Here is a 22,239-nt window from a genome sequence, read left to right as displayed (position 1 = left end):
CCTTAGGGGATTTTGACCCTCTTGATGCTTTCTGCTCTTTGCCCAGACAACTCTTCAAGTTCATATATTTTTTCCTTCCTGTTCTGCAAGAGAGAACTTTTATTTGGAGTGTCCCTTTTTGTGACCACTTCACTTAGAAAAGAAGGCTCTTTTCTAAGACACATATCTTCGATAGCCAGAGTTTTTTTTCTTAGCAGAAAGGCAAAACTAGTAGAGAATCATACAATTGTTAAGACTGGAAAAAATCTCCAAGATCACTGACTTCCACTGTTAACCTAACACTTGATGCGCTCACCACTAAACCATATCCCCAGGTGCCACATCCAAACCTTTTCTGAACACTTCCAGGGATGGGGACTCAAACATTTTCCTGGGCAGCCTGTTCCAATGCCTGATAATCATTTCAGTGAGGGAATTTTTCCTATTACCTAATCTAAAACTCGCCTGGTGCAATTTGAGGCCATTTCCTCTTGTCCTGTCACTTTCACCTGGGAGAAGAGACTGATTCTCACCTGGATACAACCTCCTTTCATGTGGTTGTAGAGCGTGATATGGTCTCTCCTGAACCTCCTTTTCTCCAGGCTAAACAATCCCAATATGAAACAAATGGCTTAATGACTACTGGTATTGTACTGGAATTCCTTGTAATATAGTGCAGGAAGGGATTGCTGTGCAGGCTTACACATTCATTTTATTTGGGGAAGGGATACCTTTAGATGAATATAAGGTGATCTGAATATTATCTATGTTTCTGGATTTCTCAGGGATATAACTACTCAATTCATAGATAACATGATACAGAGAAGAAGAAAGCACTTAGTACATTTTCAGTGTAGGGAGTACATAGGTTTATCTTTTGGTATTTCAGTGCTCTGCCTGGCAAGTCTTTGGCATGATCTGAAATACTAGGCCACTTAACAGGTTTGGGATCACAAAACAGCATGTACTGTGTTAGATCAAAACACGTAACACTGAGCTACTGACCTAATTGCGTATCCTGGGAGCTTTAGGCGGGACTCAGTATGGTCAGCAGTTTGCTGGTAAAGCAACAACGGAGGGTCCCTGCTGTTACAGCCTCAGGTGCGGGCTGTGACGTTATTTCTGCATTAACACAGAAGGGAAAGGCAGCATATTGATGGCCTGTGAGCCATTTGCCCATCTTTTCCTCCTGCACTTGTTCAGCCCCATCCCCACCCCTCACAGCACTCGCCCTCACTCAGCGGAGTGGAAGAAAAGAGTTACCTGGAGACAGAGGGAGCCTGCAGCCTGCAGTGCTGCTTCTTCACTGCAGACAAACCCACAGGAGAACTATCCTTCTCCAAGGCAGTAGCTGAAAAATGGTTATTGAAGTAAGGATGTCTGGTTTGATGAGCCTTTTGTGAATTGCTTGCCGTGCAACTTGGTGTACAGATTCCAGCTGACCCACTGATGGCCTGGAGCACGTAGCAATGCAATAAATGGAAATGAAAAACATTGGGCTGAATGATTGTAAATGCAGGAGTGGCTTCATGTCTACTTTTTATGTGCTTGATTGAATCACAAGTGATAGCCGTTTTGCCAGCTTTCATCCTGATGTCCCTGCAGTTGCTACAGACTGTCGTAATCTATACACCCCATTCCTCAAAGGTATCTGAAGTCAGATAAACCATACTTATCTGGCAGCTATGGCCTTTACACTGACAGTGATAGGCATAGGAGAAAGAGCAGTTCAGTGATTAGGATAAACACACAGAAACAGGCCCCCATCATGAGACCAAAGCTTTTGGGATATGCTAAGGTGTCTTTCCCACCTGGGACTGGGATATTGGACTCTAAGCTCCTCTTCTGAACAGGCACGGCAGGGACTTCTGAGCAGCTATGTCAAGAGGGAAATCAACCTAGTGAACAAAAATTATGAACTTACCTGCTCATCTCTAGCTGTGTTTAGGAGACAATGAGTAAGCAGGGATATCTGGTAGAACCAAGACCTGGCAGTTCATATGTCCAGGTTGATGCTTTGTTTGAGAGTCTTGCTGAGACTCTGGCAGCAGTAAGGCCTCTGCAGTGTGGGAACTGGGACACAAACTCACCACAGATACCCTCAGTAACTGGAGATTTTACTGACAGAGGGGATGAAGGACTTCTGGGGCTGAAGGCAGTATTTGAGAAGATTCATGGAGACTTCACTAGTGTTTAGATGTTGAATATGTGGTTTGGGTATAAATCTCAAAAACAATCATTCTGAGCATAATTTTGTGCACATGAGTTCATCATGCACATTTGTTCAGGTGACAGGCACAGGGGAGCACTGGCTGCATAATTTTGTCCTGCATACTTGAATCGGAGACTATAGTGTAATACATATATCACTGAAATAGAAAACCACAACACAGAACAGTTATAATTTCAGATCACATTGAACTGCAAAGGCACCTTAAAATCTGGAGTTAAAAGTACATTGGAGTGCTCCATTTGTCAGGTCCCGCATCTGACATGCAAAAAAGCAAACCTGTCACTGATGGGAGTGGATTCAATGGACTAAACTAAACTTGTTCAGTCATTCCTGTGCTGATCCTTTCTCCCACATCAGTGATAAATACTCATAGTATCAACCCTTGCCTGGTTCAGAATCATTATCCTAGCTGCATAGTAAGAAAGACAAGTGGTTTAATTGAGCTGCTATTTCATTAACTCCCCTTTCCTTGACCATCCATGGTAATTTTGGAGAAGGCTGCCTCCAGCTCTCAGGTGGGTTATTCATCTACATGTTCAATGCAGTAGGACACCCTTATATGTGCCTCACAGCCCAGTCCTGCACCTACACAAATGTTACCACTTCTCAAGCTATGGTCAAGCCAGCTCAACGAGTCTGCCCAGGTTCCAGCAGCTGCCTGCTGCTGATGTCTGGTCAGAGCCATGGCTGTCCACCCACTGCCTCCCAGGCAGCCCAGCACCCTTGCCAAGAGCTCTTGCAGCCCTTTTCCACCAAACAGCTGCTGTAGATAACCTGGTCAGCCCCATGTGATTACACCTCCATTTGTCAAGGTGAACGTCAATTGAAAAAAAGCCTCTGTGTATATATACGTGTATCATACTAAAAAAACCCCAATTGTACCATCCATCAAAGAGAAATCTGTAATAGGAACAGGTAATTTTGCTTGGAAGTTTTATGATGATTTCTTTTTGTACTAGTCTTAATTTTCAAAAAAATTCCCTCTGTCTAATATTGAAAGACAGTCTACGGCATGCTATCCAGACTGCCCCCTCCTGCAGCCTCACTAAAGTGGATGTTACGAACGCAAACTCTCCTCCCTCCCACCACCCCAATCTCTGACAGCAATGATTCTTTTTGTTATTGGTTTGGCTGGTTTTTTTCCCCACAATTTTTTTTTTTCTGGGTTAAGCTGTAGTACACATAAGTGGTGTTGGGCAGGAATTGAGATTTCCCCTGGTGAATTACCGGGCAAGGGGGATCTTAGGTTTTGTTCTCTGTTTGTGGTTCATTGTCAAGGGATTCATATGAGCTCATAGAAATGCATATCATGAGTTAGTCCAGTTCCCAGCCAGTACTGTTTTTTAAAAGAGCCACTACTGGGTGTCATGTCACAAGAAGGAGTCAAAATCCCCTTCTCATTTACAATGTAAAGCAAAGCCAGTGAGCTGGGGATCTGCTAAGAGGAGCACGACCCTGTGTGGTGCTTTGTGCTTTGAAAAGAATGCTTTTCCTACTGACCTCTGTCAGATATGCTGCTGAGCACTGTGGGACAGAATTTGGTTACGGCATGAAGTATGGCATAGCATGAGATTGTCTGGTCAGAAATCCCACATGCTAACATTATTTTTTGAGGGATTCATTTAATTTCCTGTTGCCTGACACTGGTGACAGAAGAGTGTAAACTGCAGTGACACTGGATAAACATCTTGCTGCAAACTCCAGTAACATTTATATTCATGTAAAGCTGTAATAATTCAATTTTCTCCTGCAACTTTACTCCAGATATTCTGTTGGGGATTTGGCCGGCTATCATATAAAAATAGTCTCTTACTTCCTTTTATATGTTCTGGAGTGAAAAGATGCACTCCCACTTACTCACACCTTCACAATGGGGAGGAGAATCAGAAAAAAAAGTAAAACTTATGGGTTGAGATAAGAAGAGTTTAATAACTGAAACAAAGTGAAATATACTACTGTTACTACTACTAACAACAACAACAAAATAATAATAATAATAATAACAATAACAATAATAATAATAGTAGTAGTAATTAAAAGAAAAGAGAGAGGAATAAAACTTAAGAAAAATAAATGATGCACAATAAAATTGCTCACCCCTGACCAATGTTCAGACAGTCCCTGAGCAGTGAGACATTATTTAGTACAAATAGGATGGGAATTTGGTCTGATAACATTTAAAAAATAGTCTCTTACTTCCTTTTATACATCTGGAGGGAAAAGATGCACCTTAAATTTCTGCTGTTGATATCCTCATGCCACAGAGGCATGCCTATCTGAGCAGACCTCATTGTTAAAGTCATTCCATTTAAATAGATGCATGTTTTGGTGGCTTGCTACAGTTTAATGGGAACTAGGTGTTTTAGCCTTTGCTGTGGTCCTTAATGCACAGCAACAGTAGTTGTCAAACTGATATTTCAGCATGATAGATTGTAGCTTATTTATCCTGTAACCTATTATCTGCAATGAGAACAAAGCTCATTTTTACTGGTGGGAAGAAATAATATTATTTTTCATGTATGTATTATTAAGATTCAGCCTAACAGAAAAGGATGATATTGCATGGCTTTTTCACAATCATGTGTATGTCTAGACCAGCCTACATTTGCCTAAAAGAAAAGTCATCATTTCCAGAGACTTTTTTTTTAAAAAAGGGAACTTTGGACAGTTGTGATAGAACAATAAATGATAACCCCTGGCAGAGCTCTTCTCTTTGAAGGCTGGTGCCAGGTCAGGTGCTTGGAGGCAGGAAAGCCTCCGGTGCTTGCTGGCACTCCTGTGCATTTGAGTCATAACAGAAATGTGCACCATTAAAGTTCAAAATGCATTACTCACACTAAACATGTAGCTCAGCCCCATCAGGACTGCCCATACCTAAGTCTATATGAATGTCAAATTTAACATATTCATCACCAGAATTTCTTCCTCTCGCTTTTTCTTTTGTGTACTCAGCAGAAAGGACCTATTAAGGCAGAATTTCTTGTCACTGGGCTTTCATGATTTAATTAACCAACTTTCAGTTCAGACAGTTTGGTGCTGCATCAGACCTTTATCTTTGCTCATCTCCTCTGCACAGGGGCTGCAGCAGCTTTCCACTCTGAGCTCCGTGATACACCGAGTCCTCCTCAGAGTGGTAAGATTTTTTCTGAGGATTTGGTTTGTTCATGTGCCTGCACACTGTAAGTTGATTTCCATCCACAATGTTGAGTTATCTCACTGCCACATGTCTGTCCTCGGACCCACGCTCCCTCTCCCCTCCCAGAAGAGAAACCTGTCATCAGCTGGGATGAGGAACTATATGATCTTTAATGTGCAGAGCTTTGTTGTATTTTCCACATCTGCATGCGCTAAATAGATGACACAGCATTTCCAGCTTTAGCCAACTTCCCAAGGTACTTGTAATTTTATTTCACAGCACGATGACGCTTCTTCTTCACTGTTTTCCCACTGGTCTAGGTACATCTTGGTTTGCTCCCACTGTTGAGCCAGCTCCCAAGATATCACCTTCTTCTACTCCCAAGGCTTTGAAGAAGGTGAGGGTCACAAATGCAGCTTCCTGAAAATTTCTAGCCCCTAAGGCTCCTCTTTGTGCTTGCCTTCTTTGTCTTGCAGATGAATTTGTCTGTAGAAATGCAGAAACCCAGCCATGCTCTGCAAAGGGCTGACCTTCCAAATTTCACAGTATTTATTCTTTTGAGTTAACAGCACTTCCTATTTGTAAATAACTTCAAACTAAGCTCTCGACAAAGTCCAGCAGCAAACACAGCAGTTATGGGTAGGTTGTATCTCTTTTCTTCTTGCTGACAATGAAGCCTCAGTCTGTAATAATAACATCTGTATTATAGCTGGTAGAGCTGTGTTTGTGCTTAATCTTTTATCAATATGCTTTTTCTGTTATAATTCAGGGTGCAACTAAATATTTTCAGTTCCAGAGAAAGTCTAGCTAGATCATTGTTTGTGATTTATTTTTCCCCAGTCAAAAAGCCATAAACTATTGAAAAATACTTGCTAATGCATAAAAGATTGACTAAATCTCTATTTTAATACTGCAACAATGAAAATATCATCAGCAGATAAAGTTAATCCAGAAAAGCTTATAATAAATGGAAAATAATCACAAGACATCAGAGATATCATAAAAATGAGAAAATGCTAAGTTTATAGGCATGTGGAGCCAGTAAATGTTTAAAATCTCTTTGTTTTGAGTTGGTTGAAGCAGAGGCAAGTAGACACAAGAAAAAGTATAAATGAGTGCTTTATTCTGAAACTGAATTAGAACATTAAAGATAACATCAAGGACTGTGTGGAAATCCCCTGGATTTGTTTTGTAACTTTTTCCAGTGAATCTCTGGATATCAAGGGTAAGTGGATGACCACAGCTGGTGTAGGCTGTGTTTTGGTATTCCGCTTTTGCGGTGCAGACACACGGGGTGGGATTCATCTCTGTTGTCTTAGCCTTCCTTGACTACAAGGAATGTCCAGATGATTAGTCCAGATGCAGATGTTTACACTCTAAAGGGGACACATTTGATGAGCTGAATCTCACAACCCATTTCTAAGGAGATGTTTCCTCTTGGAGAAAGTTAGGAAATCAGGGCAATACACAGGTTGCCTGTTTCTGCATAGCTTCCTGACTAATCAGTTTGATGCTGGGCAAACGACAGAGTCACTCAAAATTTATGGCAACGAGTGCTTCCTGAAATCAATGGGTGTTAGGCATTTAAATGCCTTGCATTTCTGGGAAATGAACCTCTCACTTCTTCCATTTATTTATTTGTTCTGAATAAAATTGGGGATGTAGCACTCACTTAGCTCTCCTCAGTAGTTCTGAGATTAAATTAATTGATGATTACAACATGCATTGACATTCTGAGGTGAAAGATCTGATATGTAAATAACAATAATTATTTCTATGTGTGTTGAGAACGTACTCACTGCACACTAACAATCCCATAGTTTTGGGATCAACTGAGTCTCACTTTTGGAGACATTTCCATTTTTCTGAAGTCACTTTGTCATGTTTTCTTTCAGGTACTCCATGGGATATAGAGGAATCAAAATTAAACTTGCCCAAAGGGAGCATGTGAAACCACATGCAAGTCTCTGCATTGAACAACATCTAAATACTAATGAATTACCATTCATTACCGTTGCTTCCTTACCATTTCCTTGGTTATTTTAACAGTGTTCTAGAAATGTATTTGAATTCTTAAAAAAATTCCAGGTTCAGGGCCAACATGTTCTCAGTGTAGCAAATCAGACCAAAAGGAGATGGATGTATCAGGACAGGGCTGTTTGGAACAAGCGTTAATGGCAAGGCAATTGCCAAAACCAATATATCCTTTACAGGCATTAATAATGCATTCAAGAAAATAGGGTTTCCTTTGTAGCCAATGAAATTGCATCGAAGGTCTACCTGGCTCCATTATCAGTTTCTTTTCTGACAAAACAAAAATCTGAAATTTTTTCAAACAACAAGGAAAAGTACTGAGTTTCAGTTTTCTGTACACCACTTGCAGCTGGTTGCAGATAAGTGTTTAGCTTCTTTGAATCATAATGCAGTTGAGATGTACCAGGGAATTTGTGTACCAAGGCTTGCACAGTGATTAATGTTACAAACTGGGGCAAATAGATGACCCACTTGTTTACTCTGAGGTTATCAAGGGAGATGAGAACAAACCACTGTGGCATGAACAAGGAAGTGAAGTGAGAAGTTCATCTAGCTAGCTTTTATCTATTTCTGTATTGACTTACTGACATAATCAAGGGATAAACACCCTCTTCGTAGTGGAAAAATATTCATAATAAAGATAAAATTGTGATTTCAGTGAGATCTGAGAAGAACAAATGAAAAGTTTTAGAATTACTAAATTCTAAGCATGGAAAGAAACAAAACCTCAGCAATGAGAAATACAAGGGCAAGAGAAACCTTTTCTGTTAGCTTGCCAAGACATCCGTAAACAGTTTTACCCCTGTAAAACTGTGAGCTCATATTGTGCTATTTGCTCACTGTGCCCCCTATTCTCTTTGTTGCTCTCAGGATGTAATACCCCACTTTGTAGTTTCCTGTATCAAAGTGCATTTGTTTCAGCTGACTAGTTGCTAATTATCTATTTTACGCTGTCTGACTCCTCTTCCTCCTCCATATTTAGTTTTCCCATTTTCTTGGCATCTTTGGTTTGTACAAAAAAATATTAAGTTATGACTTAGTATTTTCTTCCTGGACAGAGACAAAAAAGTAGAATGAGATCAAATCTGGCACTGATCTCTGCAGAAAATAACTAGAGAAGTCATGTGGTAAAGATTTCTTATTGCCAACATATTAGTAATTACACCAGGGCATCAGTTATCAGTTTAATGGGCATGGGGTTTTTTGCCCGCAAGAGTTGCTAGATTTTCCTGTCCAAATATTCTACAATACCAAAACAAATACCTCACAAAATTCTATGTATTTGCTTTCATCAACCAGGCTAGAAATTGACATCAGCAAAGCACTGGATCAGATTTATTAAAGAAGATTTATTTTTCTAATAATTAACATAGAATGACAGTGGCTGTTTTCCTTCTTCTTAAGCAACTCTTGTAGGACTCGTGGATGTAAGCTGCATTCAAGAAGAAGTGATCCTATTTACTTGTACCACATATTAACAATAATTTCCATTACATTATTATTTAAGGTAAATGTTAGATACAGAACCAAGATGTTTGCTGACTATTTTCTCCCTCTATGCTTAGAATTTTATTATCTCCAAAGGATAATGACTGAGATTAATTGGATTCTAAAAAATCCCTTATTGGTTTTAGATTTTCTTCAATGTGGGTGCAATTCAGACTTGGGAAGATACACAAAATGTTCCTAAAGTCATCCTTGTACTAATGTTCATGTTCTGATAAAGCAGAATTCCTAAGAAAATCTAATCATTTTACTCAGTCCATTGACCTTCAGTTCCAAGCTGCAAGAAATTTTGACTTCAGACAAAAATTGACCTAGGGAGATGTCCTACAGTATAAAGGCTCTCCAGTGTCATTAACCTTTAGTAGCCCCTAGTGTACCTATCTAATCCACAAGAAAAATAAGCAAAGTCAAACCCTTGAAGAACTTTTATACTAGGTAAAATTTTTTACCTACCTCTGTGGAAAAGGTGTAAACTACCCTATCTCCTGGCATCTGAAGTTAGACTTCAGGGAGTTTCAATCCCTGTATGTGGGAGAGACGTGTTCATGCTGTAAACAAGTCAGATGTCAAAAGAACAAGTGGATGACACACAGGGTGCTGGGTTAGGGTTCAACCACCAAGTTTTGGCATTATGTGGCAATGCAAAAAGTTCCCTACTCCTACATGTCTGCACCTTCCACGCAACTCCACTGCTGTGCTCTGGCTAATGAGCTGCTCCAGCACAGCTGACAGAAGGACCTTTTGGTCCCTCAGTCTGGAAAATGTGATGCTCTTTATTTTTAATTCTATACAGTTGCTGTGTTGTACAAGGGCTAAACAAACTGCAAACACAGTAAATATGAGAAAATGGTGTGATGTTTGATTCCTCCACCAGGTCACTGATAATTTTCAAAAAGACAGCATTAATTTAGAAAAGAAAAAGTAATTAATATATTTGTACTAATATTTAATAGGAACACAAGTAAAAGAACTTAAAGTATATTTGCTATCAGAAGAAAAACTGCCATGTAAGTGAGAATTAAATAGCTCTTGGATTAGCTTATATGCAGGAGGAAAAAAAGCTCATGAAGAAATGAGGTATTTTTATTTTTCTAACTAAAAGAAATGAAAAATGACAAATTTACAGTAGACCAACTAACATTAGCTTCTATGCTGTCGGGTGCTCCATGGTGACTAGAAGTCAGCATGACCACACTGACACTTGTCTACGCTTGCTGAACCCTGAGGCAGGTTGCTAGGTTCCCCTTGTCCACCACCAAGCCTCTTGCAAGCCAGCTCTGCCCAGATTTGGGCTGTGTTCAAATGTCATTAGTTCCATCAGCAGTCCTTCCTGGTGGGATCCCAGGCGTGGTGCTGCCACAGAGCAGGTGAGATCTCTGGCAGCTCCCCTAGACAGAGCATAGCATAGCCCGTCCCCAGAGGAGAAATGAAAAATCCTTCTTCTACAGGGGTTATTTCTTTCTCTGGGAAAGAAACACACCCTGGCCCCCTCATTGGTGGGCTGGTGCTGGAGCTGGCTTTGGACATAATCCAAGGGAAGTCTGTTAAGACTTTAACTCAGGAGAAACATCCTTTTGGATTTCCCTGTCATTCTCAGCTCCAAGGACTTTAGGTTGCAGCTTGAAGGACTGAGGACACGTCAGGAACATTTTTCTTCAGCAGATACATGCCTGACAGGTCTGAAGAGGAATTTTTCCCTTTGAAGGCTCTGTCTGGGGAGAGTCTGAGTGGTGCTTTTACAAGGTGGTGTGCAAAGAGGGGGTTTCCCACTTGTGACCACAGGAGATTACCATACTGCCTGCATAAAAAGAGTTAGTTACCAAGAAGAACAGCACCTGCTGACTCTCAGGGCAGACTGCTGGGCAGAATCTGGGTGAACCAGCCAGGGGTTCACACCAGTGTCCAGGTGCTTGGGCAGTGTGGTGGTGCTGAGACAGCGCAGCACACCTCTGTGCAGCTGGCACCTGGCCATCTCACCTTCGGCAGGATTTCCATTTCTTTCCTCATTTCCATGCATTTTGTATGCCAGCAAACACCAGCACTGACACTTTACCCTGAAGTCCCCATGTTTGTAAGCTGAGGCATTTCCTGGCAGGGTTCTCAGGCAGGTCAGGGCATCCATCCTTGTCCAGCAATATCCTGGGTAATCCCTGAGTGCAAGAGCCAGTGCACTCCCCTTGGGCTCAGAGCAGTATGGAAAACTAGGAAAGTCAGCTCATTGAATCCTATTTTCACCCCAAGCTCAACGCAGCCTCCATCAGATCCCTCCATACCACACAAAATGCAGCCCAGAGTCTTTAGGGTATATGGCAAAACCTCTTGAAATCTCTTTGTCTGCTGCTTCTATAAACACAGTCTTGGCTGAATCTGCTGGGGTTTTTTTTCAGGTTTTGTCATATTTTCTGTGAATTTTGAAAGCATAGGTCTCAGAAATCCCCCAAACAAGTGTGTTTCCAGAATGGGAGGAAGGAACACCTCAGCAGTGTTCAGCCATTCACCCCAATCCAAAATGTGCAGTGAAGCGTGAGCTAGATCTGAGTTTCTAACCACTGACATCACCCCAGTCACCCACAAGGATACAACCTTTTTTGCCATTAAATTCTGGTTCATCCATTCATCTCTTTTCAGAAAGATTCTCTAGAGATCTGGAGGCATGAGTGTGGATGGACACATTTACACTGCAACTGTCACTTGGAGCAGACCAATGCGCAGAGCTGTTCTTAGCCTTGCTCACAGCGAATGAACCAGGGTATCTGTGCCCTAAATAATTCCAGGCTTTGAAATTTCAAGGGAACTATAATTACAAATTTAAGAGGCAACATTTTGCAGAAGTAATTTTTCCTGAAAAAATCTGTTCAGGATGAAGAAAGAGAAAGCATACAGTTTTGTTGTTTTGTTGTTTTGGGCTTTTTTAAGACTGCAGCTAGCATTGTAAAGTTATCTCTGTCAAAACAGCGTAAGTTTTTTGCAGTATCATTGTACATAATGTCAAAACCTTAAGTCCTTACGTGGACTTACTTACCTTACAATATTACTGAAAGGCTGAATAAGAGGACAAGGTATATTTCCATTGTACCTTGCTTTCCTCCATAACTAACGTAAGTTATTTAACCAAAGAAACTAGTAACAGGAAAATGAGGTCTTGCTTTCCTCGATAACTAGCATAAGTTACTTAACCAAAGAAACTAGTAACAGGAAAATGAGGTCTTGCTTACAACATTATTTATCTTGTCACCAGAACTAAGTTTATCACCTAAAGATAATAACTGCAATTACAAAACCATCTTCTCACTGAATAACAGTGAGAAACAGGAAAAGATAAGTCACATCACACCCAGAAACTTTTCTTGCAGGTGATTTTTTTCCAGCCTTCAAATATTCACTTTAGTCCTCCTACTTCTAGCTTAATCAAAGACCATGTGACGAACTTAATCAAAAAAATTGCCCTTAAATACTCACCCAGACTCTATGAGTCTGCCTTCATGCCCATCAGCATTGCAGTGCATGGGCCCATCTCAGCAGAAGATCTCCCCCTGTCCTACCTCCTCTGTGCCTCCAGGCGTGAAGCGGTGGGCGGGATGCTGTTCCACCAGGCCACATCACAGCTCCCCTGCTGCTTCTGTTTGGACCCTCTCCAGGGGAATATTGCTACAAAAGCATATTTTATTTAATTTGATCAATACCCACTTGAATGTAATGAAGGATTACTTCACCAGATGTTCCCTACTTTTCCCCTGGGTATTAATTACGCATATTCTTCCCCCCCTCTTCTCAGTAAGACACAGGGGAAACTAGCCACTGGTGATGGCTTATCTGTACAGATTTCATGTGGTTTCTCATCACAAGACAGGGTTTAGTAGATCATGCAGCTAGACTAAGTGGTTTATTCTGATTTCTGTCACTTTGCTTTTTTTTGTCCAAAGTCCACAGGTGGATGCTCTAAAAACAAATTCTGCAAAATTTAGATGGTATCTCTCCTCCTTAAAACCTCTTTACTGAAAATTTAAGTTGGAAGTATATAATGGTTCATGCAACCTCTTCCTTTCCCATGTCAAAGTAGTTCTAGTTCCTTAGACACTTTATCTAGGTACTTTTCAAACTTCTATGTACCTTAGGTGGAAACACTCAGAAGTCTCAGTTATTCTTTATTTCAGTTCATGATGAGTTGTTTTAGACATACTCTTATCTCCAGCTACATCTCTCCAAGCAACATGAAAATATTGTCATATTTTTTCAAAATGTCACAGGGACTTTCGTACATTTCAAACATGATTGTGGCCAGAAGATGTCAGACGGGAAGCAGGCCTTTGACTGCAGCGGCACATCCTGCACACTCATCTGATGTCCTCAAACAATGCCTTCAGTTCCCACTGCTGCACTGCCTTCCAGGGGCTGGTGGACCTCCAGAGCTTTCCTGTGTGCATGGTCTCCCGTCTGCTCTGGCATGTCTCCGTGTTGGTGCTTCCAATGGCAGAGGCTGGGTGTGTTCAGAACGCTGAGCCAGCCCAGGCGTCAGGGCAGTGCCAGTGGTCGGCACAGCTGTTGTCGTGCAGTGAGAGTTGTCACACTGGCAGCTAAAGTAAGTTTCCTAGTGGGCAGATTCTCCTTCCCAGTTCCTCTTTTAGCCTTTTTTTTTTGCCTCCCCTTTTCTTGCCACAGCCTCTTCCTGCCTGCTCGCTGCATTTCATCTTCCCGTCTGCAAACAAGCACTTTGCTCCGTGACCAGCCACCAGCCAGCTCTGTTCCAAACACACGGCTTTCCAGCATACAATCCTTGCTGGCCCACCCCGTGCTCCACAGCCGCCCTGGGAAGCCCTCAGCACTTCACAGTGGCTGCCTCTCTCTGCTTCGTCTCAGTACTTCTCTCCCTCCTTAAGAAGGTGTGGCATCAAAAGAGAAGTGTTTGCTTTTGTTCTAGGAGGTTATTTAAGGCTGCCTGTTGCATAATTAGGAAATGTTTCCACCAAGTGATTAGCAGCCTACCCAGGACTATCTTTTTTTCACCATGCACTTGGGAGTACACCCAATCTTTTGCTTTGTGCTGAGCCATTTGCATTTTCCCCCGCAGTTCTTTTCAGTGGAAAGGGCCAAAGGCATGCTCATCTTCTGGGAAGAGCCTAGGAAGGCCCCAGGAACGGCTGGCGCCAGATGAGCTGCATCCATTCCCTCATCCCACATGGGACAGACAGGAGGGGCTCCATCTCAGCTGGGTAAGGCAGGGCTGGTTCTCACACTGTCCCACTGCACTGTCTGTGTTTCAGAGAACGTGATGTGAGTGTACAACTTCACCTTGCCCCTTGCTAGCCAGAGCAACAAGCACTGCAGCAGATGAGGTTTTATTTCTAATCATAACAAAAGCAGGGACAATGCTACCTAACGGGCAATGAAAGAACTAATTCTCTAGACTTCCAATAAAACAATCTAGTCGTCTGTAATCCTCTGGAGACGTTTTCTATACCTACCTTTTCTGAGGCATCCCCTCCCCAGAGGCATGCAGGTGCCCTCTCTCCCTCTTCACTCAGACTGTGCAGTGTGCTTGCACATGCCCCGTGGAGCCAGCAGCCCACACGTGTCCTTCGAGAGCTGCTGTGCTCTGCTTACATGGTCAAGGCTAAAAATGGCACAAGACCTTGGGAGAACTATTCCCTTAAGAACCACTTCCTGACATTTAACTATGTTTTTTCCTTTTTTTTTTTTTAATTTGGCTTGAGAAGTAACATTGCTACTATTTGTAAATGTTTCCTCCCTCTTCAATAATGTTCTCCATGTCTTTCCAGTGTCTGTTGAAAGCAGAGGAAAATACCACAGGCTTCAGTAGCCATCATGCATTATAGAGTTCAATAAAATATTCACATACCACAGCAATGAGCAAGATACAGCGATGCAGGCTACAGCTTGGCCTTCAGAGCTTCATGAGAAGTTTTACCCATGTTTCTTTCTAAAAGAAAAAAAAGAGTGACGATGCACTTTATATGAATCAGGAAAACAACCCATACTTTCCTTAGCACTTAATTTGTGGACTGCACTGTGGTCGACTTGAAGGAGGCAGACAGTCAGTGACATCTTTCCCAGTGAGCAGTCACTTGGAAGTCCTCAGGTTCAAACCCATCACTCTGAGGTCTGGGTTACCAGCACAGCAGAGGAAGGCACATTTACCTAAGAATCCTCATTCATTGATTAAAACAGTGAAAGGAGAAGACCAGAGAGGAGTCTCTTCTTAAATTTCATGCAAATTTCAGTATTGAGACTGGAAGTGACCCAAAGAGCCACTAATACTGTTACCGTCCCAAGGGGCACCACAAGCCAGGCAAGATGTTGCTTGTCAACACACTTCAGTTCTTCCACAAAGAAGGCCCTAGAAAACCCCACAGCTACACTCTGCCTCTCTACCTGCAGTTTTACAACTTGACATCCTTTTCCTGAGGAAGGTGTCACCTTCACCATACAGAACTGACCTGTTTTTACTTGCAGCTTGAAGTCTTCCACTGCCATCCTTAAATTCTGGTTGCAAGAAGTAAGCCAGGGCCTGGGTTAACACCACAAGCTTTCCAACAAAGCTTCCTCTTCACTTCAAACCTTGATTGTTGGTGGAACAATCTGATACCAAAGATAGCAAATGCTTAAAACTACAATTACAGAGCAGCCAGGGGTATTGTGTGTGGTTGAATAAGGGGAAGTACTTGACCTCATAGCACCCTTAGTTCCAGATGAGCAGTCCTGAGCCTTTTGAATACGTATCTGACAGCTTGCTTTTTTGTCAGTGTTCGTCCTTGAAGTTATGTATCATATTTTTAACGAAATAATAATAACTTCATATAAACATTTGCTGGTGGGTATTGATGACAGCTGCTAGAGGAATGCAGAACAAGCAGTATGTACCCACAAGAAGCACGGTACAGCTGCTGCAGCACATTTAACATGTAGTACTTTCAGCCATAGAGAGAAAGAAGGAAAAGGTGAACAAAGTATTCATTTTATGGAGAGAGGAATTAAGCACTGGAGTTCAGTTTCCAACAAACATAGCATTTAGATGAATCCTTTTAGAGGCCTGTCTGTGAATAAGATGATTTTGTGGGTTTGGGAGAATGTGTGGCAGTTCTTAAGTCTCCCACAATTTTCCTTTATAACCTAGACAAGTCATTTAACCTGTCAATGCTTCAGGTGTTGGTGTTTTTTAAATAGCATGCCTAGTAACACTGCTCTGCATAACATTTTCATACACTAGATCAGGTGTTTGAGACACTCTATATAAATGCATATTATATATGCACACCCCAGCCTATCTTCTAGTGCTGGTGCAGCAAACAGACATCACCCTCATCTCTTGAATGATGTGACTATGTTTCTGTAAGAGAAGGAGATGGCCAGAACCAGGCTCACAGCTGACAAGCTCTACAAGGAGGCTCATAATCACAACTCACTTTCTATTTGGCGTCACAATGGGCAGTTTCATCAAGGACTGACTAAACAGAGGTGCAAGATTAGCTTGACAGTCTGTTAAGAAATCCATCATTTCCCCATTTTAGAAGGCTGCAACTATATGTTTTCTCCAAATTTGCATGAGTCTTGCTCCTGTTATTAGAAACAACAGACAGAACTTGGGACACTTACCGGCAATTGACAGAAATGGACAAAAAGTTAATAAATAAATCACCACTTAGCATAAGAAAAGTCTCTAGAGTATGCTTGTGTTACATTTTATTTGCATACTTTGAAATTTATACTAATTTAAATTGGCACGACATTATTAAAAAATGTTTGAAAGGGTTTTGCACAATTTTAATTAAGTTTTGTAAATAAATTTGTAGTTGCCAGTTTACATGATATACCCTGGAGAAAGAGCCTTCCTTTCACCGAAAGACTAAGATGAAGGTAAAACTTTGATTAAACTACTTCAGCCTCAGATAAATCTCATTGTTGACACTTTCAGCTGACCTCAGTAGTTTTATTTTTAATATTGTAGGTAGTAATGTAAATTCCAATCTCACTGCTGGAGCAGAGAAAAGGTGTAGAAAAAACACTATTGTCTTCATCTGGGAATTTGTGACAAGATTTTGAAGACAATTGTCATGGTTGACAAGATACACCAGTCCCTCTCTGTGGGTCAGTTATTTCGGTAGCTATTGCCTGGCCTGCCTGCCATTCTCCACCACTGTTTCTTCTTAACCCTGGCAGTGCACATCAGAGTTCCCACCCAGGAACTCAGCCTTGCTGGGCAGAGAAGGTTTGTGGTGCCACAGTATCCTTACAGAAAACCCCAGTGATTAAGCCAGTGCTGTACTGACTGCTTACATTTCACTGTTTTATATGAAGAAATAAGGATCTATTTAAAATATTTTATCAGACACAGATACAGAAGCAAAAATTTCCTATCACTGGGCACTCATCGTAGTGCTTGGGAAACTGGGATGCAGCATTGCTTTGGCTCAGACAGAACTGGTTTGAACTTTGGCTCCTTTCTTAAGATGAATCCACAGTTTTCACATTTTAAATGTACAAGAAACTGTTAAAGACTTCCTATTAAAAAAAAATTACTCTTCTTTCTCTAATCTATGTAGAAATAAAACAGGTGTTTTACAAGGAAGAAAAAAAACTTAAATAATTTAGTTGCCTGACCAAGAATGAGATAGGTCAAGGAATCATAGATGGAAAAAACTTGCCATACTGAAGTCAGTGACGGATTTTCCTCTTGTCTTTCTGTGAGGCCAGGTTTCCACATTCTGCTTGTGAAATCAGCCTGAGTATCATAACAGTTCTAAAAACCAGGTAGTCAGGAAGAAAATGCATGAGAAAAGTTAACCACATCCAAAGTGGTTGAAAAAAACCTCACACAACACTTCATAATTAAAAAGAAGCAATGCTATCAAAGCAATATTCATAGTATCATGTCAGTTCTGCCAAAATACTATTTCACAAGAAATGAGAAACTCATGACATAATCAGACGGTCTGCTTAAAATTCTCATTAAAAACAAGTAACACTGAAACTCCAGATTTTTGTTAAAGTGAAATTTCTGTGTGAATCCGAGCTAGAGTAATTGCAGGCGTATATTTCTTCTGCCGAATTTTTATCACTTAACTAGAATTCTTTGGTGACAAGTTCAGTATTAGGGTTTCAAAAATTTCAAAATCTTTTGTGAAAGAAATTCTTCAGTCCCTCTTAGTGATTTTTAATTTGCTTTCTTAAAGATTTTTAACCTAAGAATTTGATTTCTAAATCGTAATAGAAACAAGCCAATGTTTAATATGCAATGTTTCTTACTCTGAGTGTTATATTTCCCTTATGGAATGGATCAACATTTTCAAATAGGGCAGAGTACCATTTCTGCACGCCCTCTCAGAGACACTGAAGAAAGTCCAGATGTGCCCAGGCTGCTCCCATGGCAGTAGGAATGCCATGAGCCCTTTCGAGTGCACCCAAGGGCAGGTCCTTCACAGCTGATCATTGACGGAAGGTTCAAGACCAAGTAGACACACTAGGTATTTCTTTTCCATGATTTCTAGAGGAGGAGGCAAAAATAAGGGAGAAGCAGCAGAGGGAAGATGAGGGTCAGAAAAAGGGGGAAGAGGTGCTCCATATGGGAGCCCATGCAGCTGGACAGCAGCCCATGAAGGATGCACATGAATATTCCCGAAGGACTGCAGCTTGTAGAGAGCCCACATCAGAGGAGATTTTTCCTGACAGCAGCTGCAGTTCATGGGCAAATCAGTGGAACAGAGGAAGTGTGAGGAGGAAGGATTAGCAGAGAGAAACCACTCTGTACTGATCATATCCACCCCTGCCAGTCTGCACCAATTGGAGTGGGTAGAAGAGTCTGGATTGAGGGAGTTAAATTGAGCCTGGAGAAGGGGAGAGGAAGTGTGTTGTTTTAATGTTCTTTTTGTTTTCACCATTTTAGTTGGCAGTTAATTACACTGATTTTCCCTTAAGTAGTCTGTTTTGCCCATAACAGCAATTGGCAAGCACTGTCCCTGTCTTTATCCTGGCCCATGATCTTTCCCACCTTTTTTCTCCCTATGTCCTACAGGAGAAGGAGGGGAGGGAGGAGGGAGTGAGCAGCTGGGTGGGTATTTGGCTATTAGCCAAGATTAACCCACCACAGCCTTCTTTTGGCGTCCAAGGACTTCTTTGTGGGAAGGGGCAGAGATGTCCTACTTTTGCCTTACCCTGCCTCTGCCACCCAGAAGTATGGCTGGCACAGCCACTGACTGACCAGTGCTCCATATCTGGGATTTCTAGCAGCATCTCAAACTGAGTCAGGGGTGTCTCCCCATAGTCCTGGCAGGAAATGTCATCCTTGGCCTCCTCTAGAATTAGGCTGGGTCTAGCACTAGGGGACAGCTCAGGACCTCCATGCTCAAGCCCCATGCTGTCCAAGCTGTCCTGCTCCAGCTGGTTTTCTGAAGAACTTTTCAGGGTGGTTTGTCCTGCCTCTTTGGCCTGTCCACCTTAATTTTGCTATGAAAAGATTAATTGATTTTATAAAAATGATACTGCATCTTTTATACGGGTTATAGCAGAAGAAGGCGGCATGTGTGGCCTTTTGTTACTAAATACAGCCATCTAGTGGCTACTTCTGGTTTAGTTTTCAAAAGAGAACAGTGCTAACAGAAGACCAAGAGAATGACGGGGCACAAGTCAGAAAATTTCCTTCCTCCTCGTACCTCACACAGAGTTACCCCGAAAGTCTTGGCCCTCTTGGCCACTTGGCCATCTCAAATTGTGGCTATTGGCAGACTTTCTAAAAAAAAAAAAGCCATGGTAAGGTCAGGGTACAGAATGCCCACCAATACCAAATGGGTAATGCCTGACTGAAATGGCAAGAGTTCTATTGCTCCTTGCATTAATTCAGTATTTGTGTGAATATATATCTATAAAAACCATTTACACAAACACTTAGCATCCTGGTGTACTTTTGATCCTTTTCTTTTACAAAAACAGGTCCATTTCCTAAATAAAATACTTTGTTACTTATTTTCTAAAAAAATCTTAGGCTATTTTAGCATTTCCACTTTGGTTCAGAGAAACGTTGACTCAAGAGTCTTAACGAAATGTATGAAAACTGAAATAAAAAAGAACACAAGTATTTAACAGCTTTATTTCATATAAATTGCTTCACACATCCTAAACAGGCCATGCGGGAACACTTACTATTTAGCTAATAGTCAAATCATGAAATGATAAAAAGGAGCTGCAGAAGAAACTGCAGAAATGTCTGACAGTAATCAAATCATGCCCACGCACCGTGCAGAGAATGGCAGCAGGAGGAATGGGTGTATTTTAGCCAGACAAAAGGAAAAGCAGTTGTGGTCACTTATGCCCAGCCATGGGTCGTCCCCCCCCCCCCCCCCAGTGCTCCACTGCCTAAGTGCTGGATGAGCTGTTTAGGGGCCCCACAAAGCTGTAGCACCTCAGAGCAATGCGTGAAAGGAGGCAGGACTCTCCACCTCATCTCTTAGTGCTGTTTGCTTTAACCAGGGACATGCACTGCAGTCTACATCTTAAAGCATCAAAAATAAAATTAAGCAGAATAACCTTTAGCAGCTATGTTTGTATTCTCATGCCAGTGCAGTTTGCCTTGTGTGGCATTCTGTCTACAGAAATAAATCAGCATTTTAATATGAAATGCATACTAATGAGACAAATCCTTTTTTAGCAGATTATAGACACATCATGAAGACAAGCCCTTTCACGCACATGTAATTAACATAGAAGAACATATGGATTTATGCATATGGATTTTTATATATGGATTATAAGGTCTGCGAGAAGAATGTAGAAATCTAGGGTCAGAGGAAGCATTCCAGTTCCCTGGTTTAACCTCCTGTATCACATCAGCCATTTGTTTCACTGTTAGCCTTTTCTTTGATTGCAAGTGAGTGTGAATATTATTCCTGCAATGGGCTGGTCCTCCTGAGCTCCCCTTTCAAGCTCACACACTCACAGGTCAGGCATGTTTCTGCCACCCACAACCTCACAGCCCAGGGATTTGGGTGCCTGCCAGCCATGGCCTAGGTTTGCAAGGCAAGGTTGCATGGCTTTGGTGTGGCTTTATTGAGGACACTGTGAGGAACTGTGGGGGATACCTAAGCTAAAGCTGTACCACATGAGAGAAGTAAAAGCAAAGGCAGGACTAAAGACGTTCAGACAAGATTAACTTCTAACAAGAGGATTCAGGTGACAAGTGGCAATGTGAAGCAGTATAAATCCCTAAGAAATAAAGCAGAGAGTCAAAATGGCTCAACAAGATCAAGAATCAGCCTGTTTCAAGGTCTGATGGAGGCTGCTATGTCCCCTGGTCACTGAGGGCTGCCAGACTAGTAGTGACACAACACACGTCTGCATGCCAAGATACAGTCCAGTAGCACATTAGCCCCAGAAATCTTCTATGCACTATGCAAATCTTCTGGTCACTAGATTATCACTATGTAGTCATAAAGTTGTGCATAACCTGCTTATGCAACCTTTAGGCACAATGGATGCCCGAGAAAAAACAAACCAGTGAATAAACAGTTACAAATCATACTGAGCTGAGAACATCCTACAATCCAACTAAGGACATAATACTCATACAGCATGATCTTCACATCAAGATTTCCAGTGAGTAGGGTTCAGGGCCTTCCTGTTGAAAGTTCTTTTATTTTTGTGCTATTTAGTGTCACTGAGCTTTTGAGTATTTTAGGGCTGGCTGGGCACTGACCCCACAGGTCTCTCTGTGCGCTCAGCACCTGAAAAAGCTACACCCCAAAGCAGCGAGAGGGGTCATAGCCCACAGCTCCTCTGAGGACAAGGTTCAGCTGCAGTGGGCTTTTCACATGCAGCCAGACTATGGCATCTTCCTCATCCTGGAGAGAGGTTACCAATACACGTGTCTGTTCCCATCTGGGGAAGGCCTAGCTTTAAGTCCAAGGTACTTCTGGGAGCCTGTCCCAGGTTTCATATGAGTAGTAGGGGGCAATCAACCGGACAAGGCAGTTTCCAAGCTGTTGCCTGGCTGCTGCTAATCGCTCCTTTTAGGCAGACGCGGGCGGTGCGGCCGGGATTGCCGCCGGCCGCTGGGGAGCCCAGTGGATACCACGAAGGAGCGCGGCTCCACCCACGCGCACCGTCCCGCGGCCGTGGGAGCTGCTCCCGCCCCAGCCACGGGAGCCTCCCGGCCCGGCCCCTCGTGCCGCGGAACACAGGCAAGCGAAAAGCTCTGCCCGTCCCCCTACGGCGGGGGGAAAGGCCCAGCCTGGGACCAGTTCTTCAGGAGCCGATTGCCCCAAGCGGAAGGGCATCTGCCAGCCTCTGTTCCGCCTTTGCCTTGGCGCCGACACCGGCCCAGCTGGCGAAGCCCGGCCCGGCCCGG

At 42.2% G+C, this 22,239-nt stretch overlaps 1 long non-coding RNA gene across 1 annotated transcript; it reads right to left on the bottom strand.

The window, feature by feature from the left end:
- Positions 1-6,326: 6,326 nt before the first annotated feature.
- On the bottom strand, positions 6,327-15,476 carry LOC125324191. The gene is made up of 3 exons (XR_007202854.1): positions 15,344-15,476; positions 14,746-14,826; positions 6,327-12,536 (listed from the first exon to the last, which is right to left on the bottom strand). It is a non-coding gene; the product is annotated as an uncharacterized LOC125324191 (long non-coding RNA).
- Positions 15,477-22,239: the final 6,763 nt, after the last annotated feature.

This window comes from Corvus hawaiiensis, chromosome 3 (assembly GCF_020740725.1).
Source record: "Corvus hawaiiensis isolate bCorHaw1 chromosome 3, bCorHaw1.pri.cur, whole genome shotgun sequence".
In the NCBI taxonomy this organism is placed as follows: domain Eukaryota; kingdom Metazoa; phylum Chordata; class Aves; order Passeriformes; family Corvidae; genus Corvus; species Corvus hawaiiensis.
The sequence above is the reverse complement of the archived record's forward strand: the minus strand, read 5'-3'. Positions and strand labels throughout refer to the sequence as shown.